Source organism: Falco cherrug, chromosome 5 (assembly GCF_023634085.1).
Source record: "Falco cherrug isolate bFalChe1 chromosome 5, bFalChe1.pri, whole genome shotgun sequence".
NCBI lineage: Eukaryota > Metazoa > Chordata > Aves > Falconiformes > Falconidae > Falco > Falco cherrug.
Window position 1 is genome coordinate 6,802,663 of NC_073701.1, and position 11,713 is coordinate 6,814,375.

At 50.3% G+C, this 11,713-nt stretch overlaps 1 protein-coding gene across 4 annotated transcripts in view; it reads right to left on the reverse strand.

Moving 5' to 3' along the window:
- The window catches only part of BOC (BOC cell adhesion associated, oncogene regulated), a 56,988-nt gene extending 47,667 nt beyond the window's left edge, over positions 1 to 9,321 (reverse strand). For all 4 annotated transcript variants that reach the window (XM_055712182.1, XM_055712180.1, XM_055712181.1 and 1 more), the window contains exon 1: positions 8,787 to 9,321. The gene's annotated coding sequence lies outside the window, so the exon portion shown is untranslated. The remainder of the gene's footprint in view (positions 1 to 8,786) is intronic.
- Positions 9,322 to 11,713: the final 2,392 nt, after the last annotated feature.

Sequence of the window (11,713 nt, forward strand, 5' to 3'; positions counted from 1 at the left end):
CCAAGCGCCCCATTTGGGCAACCAGTTACTGGAGTGCATGAAGGCATATCACTTTTGACTTGTGTGAGCTGAGGGCTAAGGAAGATGACACTTTGCTATGGGACAACTCTTAGCTTCAAGACAGGCAGCTCTCAGACAAGCCCTAGAGATGCTCAGCTCTGACCTCCTCTTCTGAAGGGATGGGCAAGGCGGAGGATGGAGCACAGGATGAGGTATCAGGCAACGCGGGGTCTGTACTAAGCTCCAGTCCTGACCTGCCGAGTCACTCCAAGGAAAACGTGTCATTTTTCATGCTCTGTTTTTACCTCCTGTTCTGCATTTGTCCTGCTGCTTAGAATGGGGATGTTGGAACCATCTCTCATTACAAGTTAGCATGGTATCTAACATAGCTGGGTCCCAGCCTCGGTTAAAACCTGTAGATACAACTGTAATCCAAATAATAATTTTGGTTTTGGAATACAGTGATGGGGAAGATGGCATGGCAGGCCTTTCTCAGGCCTTCATCCAGAGAGTCAATATTAAGAAAGCTCTACTTATCTTCAATGCTGGAGCTATGCAAAAACTGGGTTATACTCACATTTTTGTGGCTGCTGAAACTTTTGCTTGTTTGCTTGGTCACTAGTTTGGGAAACTTTTTTAAAGGTGGTTCTTTCAAGTGGCTCAGAGGTTAGGGATGTCCAAAGTTATCCCGGGGGAGATAGATTATAGGGTAGAGTGTAGGTCAGGCATCAACGATAAACACAGCTTGCCACATTGCTCCTGATGTTGTTCTCTTTGTGCTCCTTTTCTCTCCTCCCCAGACCTGCAGTCCAGGCAATTGTGAGGAAAACTGGACAACCGTACATTTATCAAGTATGTTCCTGCCTAACTTGCTACATGATGTAAACAGTTGACCCTTGCTCTCACAAAAGACAACAGGTTTCAATCAGCAGGATCCCACGGCTCGTGCTGCGTGTTTGCGTACCAGGCAAGTACAGCCAGCTCTCATTAGTAAACTGGAGACTGTCCTGTGAGATACAGGGCGGGCTCGTCTTGCTGTAGCCATGTAAACAATACTGCTTTCCCTTAATAATTCCCCAAATTGGCCGCTCCCCTCTCAAGGGGGAAGCAGGGTCAGCAAGCACACACCCAGGCTGCCGCAGCTCCAGCTCCATGTGTTGGTACTGACCGCCCTTTCTCAGCATCTGTCATCGAGCTAATGGGCCACATGGTCACTGAGCACCGTTGACCATGATCCTGCGACCTTCTCCCTCTCTGCTGGCTGGGCAGCCATCTCTGGCAGGGCCTGGAGCTGGGGTGTCAATGTCCAGAGCTGCAAGGTCCTCAAGAGCAACTAGCCCTTGTGCTGCCTTGGACTGTCTCTATAGCATTACAGAAGTGCTCAGGCACAAGCTGGCACGCAACCAGGAGCTCTGCTCCTCACCTGCTGGGAAGCAAAGACCCTTTCCCTTCAGTCCAGCTCCAGACACCCCAAAAGCAACATCAGAGCTAATGGAACAGTGATGACGGACACATCCAGAGCAGCTCGCATGCCTCTGAGGAGACCTCCACGCTCCAGCTTCTCACAGCCCTGTCTTATCCATCATACAAGCCTCCAGGTCCAGAGATGGCTGACAGCTACAAGCCAGATACCTATACACCCCTCAGCTTGCCAAGCAAGGCAAGTCCCCACAGGGACTTAAAAGCTAGTAGGTATCAAGCCTTCCTCCTGCCAGGGTCCCGTGGTCTAGCTGGCCATGCCACACAGCTCCAGAAAGAGCCAGTGATGAGGTGCTCCTCGTTGGATTCAGACCCCATTACAGCTGGATAATTGGGCCACCTTGCTCTCCTTCTGCCCACAGGTTCTGGCTTAGGAGCTGCACTTCAACTGCTTGCAAGCAAAGATGTGCCCGATAGCCACTTTTGAAATAAACAGTCCACTTCCAGGCAGGAGTAGGTGGTCAGGACTAATTTGGCCAGCTGTTACATTGGTGACAGCAGGACCATACCACAGACCTGCCAAATGTGACTTTGTGCTTAAAATTGAGGGGAGAGCTGTCTGGTCTCTCAGTGCACAAGTCTCATTGACTCTCTACCACATCATTAAAGTCACTCCAGGTGTTTTTGAAAAATCCCACCCAGCATGGTTTTGAAAACATCTCTTGATGCCGGGACTCAAACCCACCCCTTCAATCTGACACTGCTTGGGTTTGTTAAACAAGCAGCTTTCTTCTAGGGGGAAGAAAAATAAAAATCACATTCCCATCACCATTCAGGGGGCCCAAAGGAATCCCTCACTGACAGCGGCAGGCTCTAAAGAAGCAGGGCCAGCTAGTCCTTTTTACCACCCACAGCTGAGGAATGTGCAACCAAGCACCACCTTCCTGCCCCAGAGGGGACTGCCATCCAGCGGAGGGCTGGAGCGACAAGAACGCTCCCCACGTCAGCTACAGCTCAGGGAGCAACTTGGGACAGAAGGCACTAGATGAAATAAACTATTATTCAGCATCCAGTGTACTATTGGCTTCCAAATAATTGTCTATTTGTGTGCGTGCATGCACAAGAATCCTCGCTCCATGGTCTTTGCCAGCATATTCCCAGCGCTGTGACTCTCCAGGGACAAGGCCCATACTTGTATTCAGTCTCAGCTTTGGATCTCAAACACTAAGGTTTCAGATTTTGTTTTAAAAAACATTTTCTCTGGCAACTGGGCTGTTAATGGATTTGATGTTTTTACTCTCGCCTCCTCCCTACCTTTAAAAGCTTGGCACCAAAGGGCTTCTTTGAAGATAAGGCCAAATTTGCAATTTAAGGGGAGGAACTTCATAAAGCTAGACGTGAAGGGACGGGGTGGGGAGGGGGGGGCATGGACCAACTCAGGAGCCACTTTGCCTGTTGAGATGTACGCTGTACAGTACATAGGATTACAATGGCCTCTCTGTACCACCGCTGGCTGGAGCCATAAATTCACTGCAGCTGCAGTGCTACTACCTACGCTTCACTCCCCAAGGGTCACGCTCAGAGAGGGGCTTCTCTACAGCCGCACGCCAAGCCTACCCTCCAAACCAAAAGCGTCACGAAGCCCTTACAGAGCTCACATCCACCCAGCACGATGTCCCTAAAGGCAACCACAGGAGCCGCCCATTAGGGCTGCCAATGCCACAGGAGGCTCTGCTGAAACCAACCATGGTACTTATCCCAGAGGTTTCTGAAGAGCCAGCAAACCTCTGGTCTCTCCTGATCTCCAGCAGACCCTTTCCCAACACCACAAGGAGGCAGGGAAGTGCCACTTACAGGTTTTTGCAGGTGGAGAGCAACCTGCCCCAACCTGAGGGGAAATCTGCAAGCAGCGGGGAACCAAACCCAGCTCTCCTCAATCCCAGGCTTGCGCCCTACAACACTGGCATCACTAAGCGAGGGGGCTGCTCTACCTAAAAGTACCAGGATAAATCACAGTGACATTACCCGAGGAAGCTGCGTTTTGCATATAAATGCTATATTCTAGGCCAGCATATCCACATTTGAGGTTTATTTCTCAAAGACAGCCTCAGTAGGTTTATATCACCACAAGCTTTCTTAACCACACTAAGCTCAACACACTGATTCACAGGGCTCTGCTGAACCTGTCCTTTTGTTAGCTAGAAGAAAAATAAAAAGCAACCTCATTTTGATATTTGAAAGCTAATGACAGTTTTGACGTGCATTCTACACCCTTTTCCTCTCCACTCTTACGACCTGAAGAGCAGAAAAAGGGCCTGATGCACAGTCTTTAGATGCACTAGCTTGTTCAGACTCGCTGACATTGCAACCAGTGAACACATCCTTGCATTTGGCAGGGCCCCAGGACTGTGGCTGTGCATAAGAGTACGACCTGCTGGCTAATCTCTTTGTCAGAGTGGACCTTAGAGAGCCAGAATGGCATTGCCAGCTCAGGGTGAAAGACTTGCTGCCTACACCAGGCACAGAAGTTAATGAAAAATGACTGGTTTCCAAAACACCATCTGGCTTTCACAGACATATATAGAGACACCACAGCCCAAAACCTCTGTGAACTCAACAACAGTGGGTTTTCATAGGGGCAACATGCTGTGGTGTGGTTTGGACTTCGTCCAGCAAGCCTCCACCACACTGCACGGGCACAAGGTGCAGTCACCATCCTCACGTCTAAGGGGAGCTCAGGGAAGGGTTTTGGCCACAGGGCAGCAGCCTCCCCAGAGCAGCTGAGCAGAAAGCAAGGGTAAAGTTTGGCTCTCACCTCTGCGCTGGCACACTGCCCATGAGGAGGGCGAAGAAGCTTGAGCACGTCCCACACGCTCCCTGAAGCACATTTCCCTCCATCGATCCCACCAGTGCCAAAATAAATTGGCACTGCCTCTTACTCAAGAGCTCCTGCAACACACAACAGCAGCCCTGAAAGCCCCTCTCAGGCACCCTGTCTGTGCTGTGCCAGGTGCTCTGCTAACAACCTCATCAGGGACAGCTGAGCCTCCCATCCCATTTATCCTTTTGCAAGCAAGAAGAGAGTCCATTTTAATAAAAGGAGATTGCAGCATCCTCAGGGCAGGGATCTGTTGTTCCCTGTTTATGCAGAAAGCCCTGTGCCACCTGTGGCAGCTTTGGGACTGTGTAAGCATCAAGTGTTTTTTTTCCCTGCAACAAATATCTTTCTGAGCTTTTCAGCTGACTTGCTTCCACTGCATCCACTCTCTTTTTGTCTTAGCTTCCCATGGACACTCATACAACCGTGTTCTAGGAGCATGCTGCTGGGGAGAGCAGATTTTAAAAAACTCTTATGAGCAAATATGCATACAAAGCAAATTTTGAAAGCTTCCCATCCTGCAAACAATCCCTCCAGAAAACCAGCTTCAAGCACACTCTTCAGCCAATGAAGCACCAGAAACAATGTCGTATGATTCAGAGCCAAGAGGAACTAAACCAAACAGCAGGAAATAAAAAAAGATGCTTGTGATACCTTTTGTTGAAAAATTACCCAAAGTACATTTAGAAAACTGGAAGATGATATTCACCCCTGTTCTACCTAAGGATCTGCAACTCATTTAGACGTTATTCGCCTTAAATTGTTCTCATGGCCTAGGAAGTGGATACATAACAATCTCTTAAACCAAGACTGACCACAGGAGCACCAAAATACACAGCAGCAGGTTTTTCCCTCAGGATGTTTTCAGTCTAACCAGAAACAGGAAGTCTCCAAAGATTTTGCAAGAGAGCTTTTTCCTTGTGGGATATCCCATCTTAACTGTAGACTTTGCACTGCAAAGTTTTTAGCCCGGGAGGTAACGGTTTAAAGCCTTGGTCCATAAACATGCCAGCAGTAATGCATCTAGTCATCTTTACACATTAAAGAAGTCCAAGGGAATTGTGCCTCATACCTCTGAGGCACTCGGTTTCGGGCATTAAGATGAACAATCCACCCTTATTTACTGCTGAAGAAACCTTTGTTAACCTGGAATTGTGCTGGCCTACTGCTGCTGTAACTTCTTGCAGGCTAAGCAACTGAACTGACACTAACTGAGCCCAAGGTCTCTGAAAACCCACCTGTGGGCCAATGTGGACTAAAAGAACCAACGGGGTCCCCAGTGCACTCTTCCCTGCCACTGCTTCCCTGCTTTGTAAAGCACGCAAGGGGCGGGGGGGTTGGGAGACAGCCCGTCTTTGCTTGGGAAAAGGGAGTGAATTTCAGAGGCGTGGAGGTGCCTCTCCACCCCTGTGACAGTCCCGAGGAGGCTCACCATGCCAGAGCGGGTCCTCCCTGGTGTGCCTGAGCTCCGCTCTGAGAGACACGAGGGTGGGTGCCGGTTGGCCAGCAAGAGTCAACATGGATGGCAATATCTGCCCCGCCACAGCACTCACCCCGCTGGCACAGGGATTAGCCCCATTTTCTGCACGGGAAAACTAAGGCACAGGGCTGCGGAGGATATTGTTTAAGCTCACACAAGGCATGTGCATTGGCTGAGGACACAGCCCAAATACCTCCACATCCAAACCCAAGCTTCCATCTAAAGAGTGCCCTTCCTGACCCACAGCCCAGGTAGGAGTGGTAATAGTTCTTTTTTTTTTTTTTTTTCTTCCTGTGCTTGTTACCAGACTGCAAGGTTTCTGTGCTTCTAAGAACATGCAATTGAGGAAAAGGCGGGGAAGCACTGGCAGGTAGATTTGGCAGTGATTCTGTCAAGTGTGGCCATTCAGTAACAATGATGAGAAACTACAAAAATTCAGGTCTGCCCTAAATGGATTAGTTTTCTTAACCCAGGAAAGGAATTTTCCCCTCTGCATCACTGGCAAGGATGGGGACAAAGCAGGTTGTTCGCTTCACGGCCCCACCTGCAATGCTCCTTGCTCGGCCAGAGGCTCCAGCTGGCTCCCAAAGGGCCAACTCTGCTGGTCCTAGTCAGGTGGAAGGAGCTGTACCAGCATCCTGAAAGCACTGTGGGGCTCCCAGTTTGGTACTGAAGGCTTGGAGTGATCTGCCTGCTGTTGGTTTTGAGGACACAGCAGAATTTCAAGGAGTGAGGGGGACTGGGCAATGATTCACCTGTCCTTCAACAGAGCAAAACTCCAAGCTGGGAGTCTCACACTCGTAAAGCTGGAAAGACCTCTGCAAACAGCAGGCACTGGGTTTCCCTTTGCAATCTTTAAGAACCTCTTGCTCTGTGCTTCTGTATCATGTCACTACAAGGTACAGAAAAGCTGTATTTTACAGACTGTAGGGATACAGAGCACCCATAAGACTTACACACCAGTTTGTAGCACATACATTCACCGTAATACTTCTTTGCACCAAGCAGAGAAGAGATGTGTGTAGATTCAGCTAGTTGTACTGGGATATCTCTCAAAGAAAGGTCTTGTGGGGGTATGTGTGTATAAGAGAGGGACAAAACTGAACTTGCCTTTTAAATCTGCATGGGACCCTTGTGCACCCTTCAGATAAACCTGCCTCATCTTCCCAGTGGGAACTACAGCAGCAGGAGAACTGCACTGTATCTGACTTCAGCCCTCGCAGCAAACATTTACTGGGACCTCGTCTGCGTTGTACATGCAGGATGAATCCCTGTAGTTGTATCTAGAGGGGAGGGTTAAGAAAAGTACATGGAACAAAACTCCATTTATTTCTTGTCAGAGAATATCATGCACCCAGCAGGGAGCTCACAGCTCTCCCTAATTGTCCTATTTACTTCAGAAGATCCCAAGATGACTCCTATTAGCATGGAAAGTTATTTCACCTTCATTTCTTTAGGTCACTTAATAAACGGAACAAGTCTTCACTGCAAACCCATGATGTTTCTGCTGAAATACCTCCCATAAACCTCAATATTGAATCCATTAAATAAAAGTGTCTGCATGTATGTATATATGCATAAATATGCAAGAACACTCCTCTTAAACATATACACACTGAGGCAGTTAGTTTCCAAAGAAAAGAAAACTAAGATAAAATCCTACTTACAAAACGCCCACATTCTTCTAATATTTTCCACGGTAGTTTTTTAGCCCATGGGAAAAGAAACTTTAATGGCAGATTGCAAATGAACGTATGAAAAAGACACGACGGTAATGATGTAGAAATTAAGAGAAGTGGGCACTAAGAAAAAGAAGCAATTTAAGACATGCTGGGAATTACATGTGGGCACAGAGCGTGTGTGTGTGTGTGTGTGTGTGTGTATTCCTGTTATCCCACTCACATAATGCTGCAGAGAGGTCAACAAGAGAGTTTCTTTAAAACAAACAAGGACAAAAAAACCCCTTTAATAGACCTGAACTGCCTTTCGCACAATGCCAGTGAAATAATACTTGGGGTACCAGAATTAGCTGGGGAAGTGCCCAAAGATACCAGATTTGTATTTACCTTTTGCCAGCCAGGGGCATTGGCTAAAGTCTGCTATTAATTTTCAAAGTAAGTATTAACATCTTCAGAGCACTTGAAAGAGTCTCATTTGGACATGGCTACAAATTCAGCATCCCACTTTCTCCCCAACACATCTTCTATTTACAGTCACCATCCAGCGGACCTGCCAAAGTTGCAGTCCAAGCAGCGAGGCACATGTGCACAAATCCTACAGCATCTCACCGCTTAGCAGAAAATTACCTCCCCTGACCCAAATCGCTCCTCATCCTGGTACCAGGGTTAAAAACTCTACGGTCTCATGAGACAAGGACAACAATTTTACCCGCAGATTGCCCACCCCCGCTTTCCTTTGCAGCGGCAGCCCCTTCACAGGGCACAAACCGAAATGCCTTCGCATCCGCACGAGCTGGGTCTCGCCTGCAAACTCCCATCAGCTTTTGACAAGAGTTGGAGCAACGGAGGATGACTCTGGGGTTTATTTTGCACCGCTTTTCCCTCTCTCCACCGCACACCATCCCACCTCAAGCAGCCAGCCTGCGGTGAGGACGGGGCGATGTCGTGGACCAAGCTTTTGGGGAAGTTTCAGCCAAGCGCTGGAGCACGGCGGGGTGTGTGCGTGCAGTGGGCCCTCCATTAACGCCAACCGACCGAGGAGGAAGATGTGGAGGGAAACGGCTGAGCCCCCCACATTTCACCTGCCTCAGCGACAAGCCCCGTACCGGTGGGGACCAGCGGGTCTCCTCCCCGCCTCCCCTGTCAGGTCTCCCTACGCAGACCCCCATCCCCGCATCCCCAACACCAACTTCCCAAACTGTGACACAAAGATTGGCTACCGCTGCGGCCGGCTGATGAGGGGGACAAGCCCTGCGCCCCGCCGCCCGCCACGGCCGCCCTCCCGGCCCCTCGCCACCCCGCCGGGCCCGCGCCCCGGCGCTTCACTCACCGCGGTCTCCAGCGGAGCAGGCGGGGGAAACACAAAGATGCCCCAAACCAAGGGAAGCAACAAAGAGGCTTAACTCCAGGAGCTGGGAACTTCCAGGCCGGATCTGCGGGGAATTCAGCACACACACACACAGAGAGAGAAGAAAAAAAAAAAAAAAAAAAAAAGAAAAAAAAAGAAAAAAAAAAAGAGAGAGAAAAAAAGAGAAGGGAAAAGCCTGTTTTGGGGGGGAAGGGGACGGTGGGGGCCCTTGGTTTGGGGGGTGGTTGTGTTTTTCCTGCGGGCTGCCGCTGGGGATGGGGGGCCGCGCAGGGCTCAGGCGCGGCGGGAGAAGGAGGAGGAGGAGGAGGAGGGAAGAGGCGCCGGGATGCGGGAAGCCAGACCTTCCATACGGGAGACGGCTTTTGGATGACTGAACTCCCAAACAATTCCCTGCTCTGGCTACTCCTGCCCCAGAGCCTCCCTCCTCCCCTCCCCCTGAGGAGGAGGGAAGAAGAGGAGGAGCCAGAGGAGGGAGAAAACTCGAAATAAAACCCCTTCCCCAAAAGCCAGGCAGCGGCCGACCCCCGTCCCCTCTGCCTCCGTCCCCCGTCCCCCCGTCCCCCTCCGGTAACACTGACCGGCATCCTCTGGCCGGTGCTACCCCCAAGCAGGCCGCCGGCACCGCGGGGCCCTCCCCGCCGCGCTCCCCCCGGCAGGCGGAAGCGGGAAAGTTGGGCCGAGAAGTTCGGCCTGGGCGGTGCTGGCCGCCCGCCCGCCGCGGGGTCCCGGGGGGGCTGTGGCTCCCCCAGGCCCAGGGGGACCGTGGGGCGGTGGTGGCCTCCAGGCCTCCTCACTGACCGCAGTGGCTGCCCCGGCCGGGCCCGGCGGCTGACAGAATCCCCCTGGAGTCCCTGCGCTGGCGGCCATCCCGCCCTGTCCAGGCTGTGAAGCCGGACGGCGCTGATGGCAGCGGCGGGGCCTTGGGCAGTCGTTGGTTATGAGGAAACGGGCTGGTGATAAACAGCACTTTGCGGTAGACCTCCTGGGAGACCTTCCCCTCTTCCCAGGAGGGACCAAGCCCAGAAAGCTGCACAGAAATTGCTCCAACCACCTGTCGAGCTTCCCCCGGAGCGACACCTTGTCTGTATGCCTGTCCCTATGCCACCAGGCACCTGCTGGAAGGACGGATGTAGAAGCAGCCATATACGAGCACTGCCATGGGTCTGCACAGCCCAGGGCCCTGCCTCCTCCAGGCCCAGGTGGTGACACGCTGCTGGATGGCATTAGGCAACTCCCGTCCTCACGTACGTGCCTCAGTTCCCCAGGTTGTGTGGCTGAAGTTCAAGCATCAGCTTAGCTGCCTCACAGGTATAACCAATGTTTGTGAGGGGACCTGAGGTGCTTTCTCTGGCTGGCATCACCCACAGGCTCATTCCCTCCAGGAGGTGGTCCCCATCCTGTTCGCCCTGTTGTGGGACCTGGGACAGACCATCTGGATCAGGATGTCAAGACGCCTGAAGCCGAAGTGAAGGCAGGGAGGGAAAGAAGGGGGAAGAGAAATGACTGTAAAAGGCAAAACTTCACATGCAACCAGGTTAAGTAAGATGCACTCAGATGTTTATTTCAAGTTGCACTCTTCCCCCAAAGCACGGGGGCTAATATTTTGCTAAATGAAGACAGCCCCTTCCTATGGAGGTAAAACAGCCTATGCATGATTTTAGCCAGCTGGTTTCAAGGAGGGTGACCGACTCCTTTTCTTAACCCATAAGGTGTGTAGCTTCTCTAGAGGTGATGTGGAGAAAATGAAATAAAAAGGAAAAGATATTTTCTTCCAACCATCCCTGCTGGCAGGTGCCTGCTCTCAGGGAAAGTGTCTCAAGCACAAGTTTTCAGGAAAAGCCATGACACCACTACTTGGGATTAAACCAAACTATCTCACTGCATTCTCCCACACTAGAGGATGAATACATGTCCCAAAACATAAATTGACCCAGAGCTGCAGGGAAATCCTCTGTCTTTCAAAGCCCTTCAACAAAGACTAGTTTGAAACAAATCTGCTGCCACTGAAAGGCCAAGATAGGTTTCTCACATCTTTGCCATACACCGATCACAAATGATAAATGTGATCTGTAGTTTCTAAATCTGAAGTCCTTCAGTCAGAGAAGAAGGTGAAAGAGTTTATCCTCATGTCATCATTAGGTTTCAGAGTTATTTCTGCTTAGCATCCCTGTAGGAAGGGCCTGTGCTCCTGGATTGCCCATTTCTCATGCATAAGGATGATTTGAAGGGTTTGGCGTTTTTTTATATTTGGACTTGGGGTTTTTATTTCCTTCGTTTATGACCAAAGTACCAGTCATAAAGGTGGTGCAGGGGTACTGAAAATGTCAACACTGATTTTTCTGCAGGGTTTCTTGAGTTCCAAGGGGATGTGTATTGATGGCTCTTCAACTTGTATTTGAATGGGTAAGCTTATCAGGTTGAACACAAACTTCCTTCCTCTGCAATGTTAACTTCGCTGTCTAATTATTTTTTAAAGAACTGTTTCCCAGATTCCAAGTTTTTCCTTATGCTGCTCAGTAACACAGTCCTCAGGTGCTAAATCTATATGTAGACACCTCACTAAGTGGCCTAATTTTTACAAGTGCTGAGACCTCTAGCACCTGCCTTGTCTGAAAAACAGTGGTTTCCTAATTTAGAGCAGTCGTAAACTGTCCTAAATTAAAGCAGGAATTGAATTAGCCCTGACTAGTTTTAGGCTTACAAAGGTGGGAAGAAAGAGGGGGGGGAGCAGAATTAGAGCTACCTTGTACAAAGAAGTGCCCCAGGGCTTGTTTAATGCTAGGGGAAAAAAACTTTGCAGCCCTGCAGGATTACATTCCCTGTTTATCCCCCAGGGTGGGGAAAACATGGGGCGCAGCAGCACCCTTTGTACCCTGCTCTTCCCACCT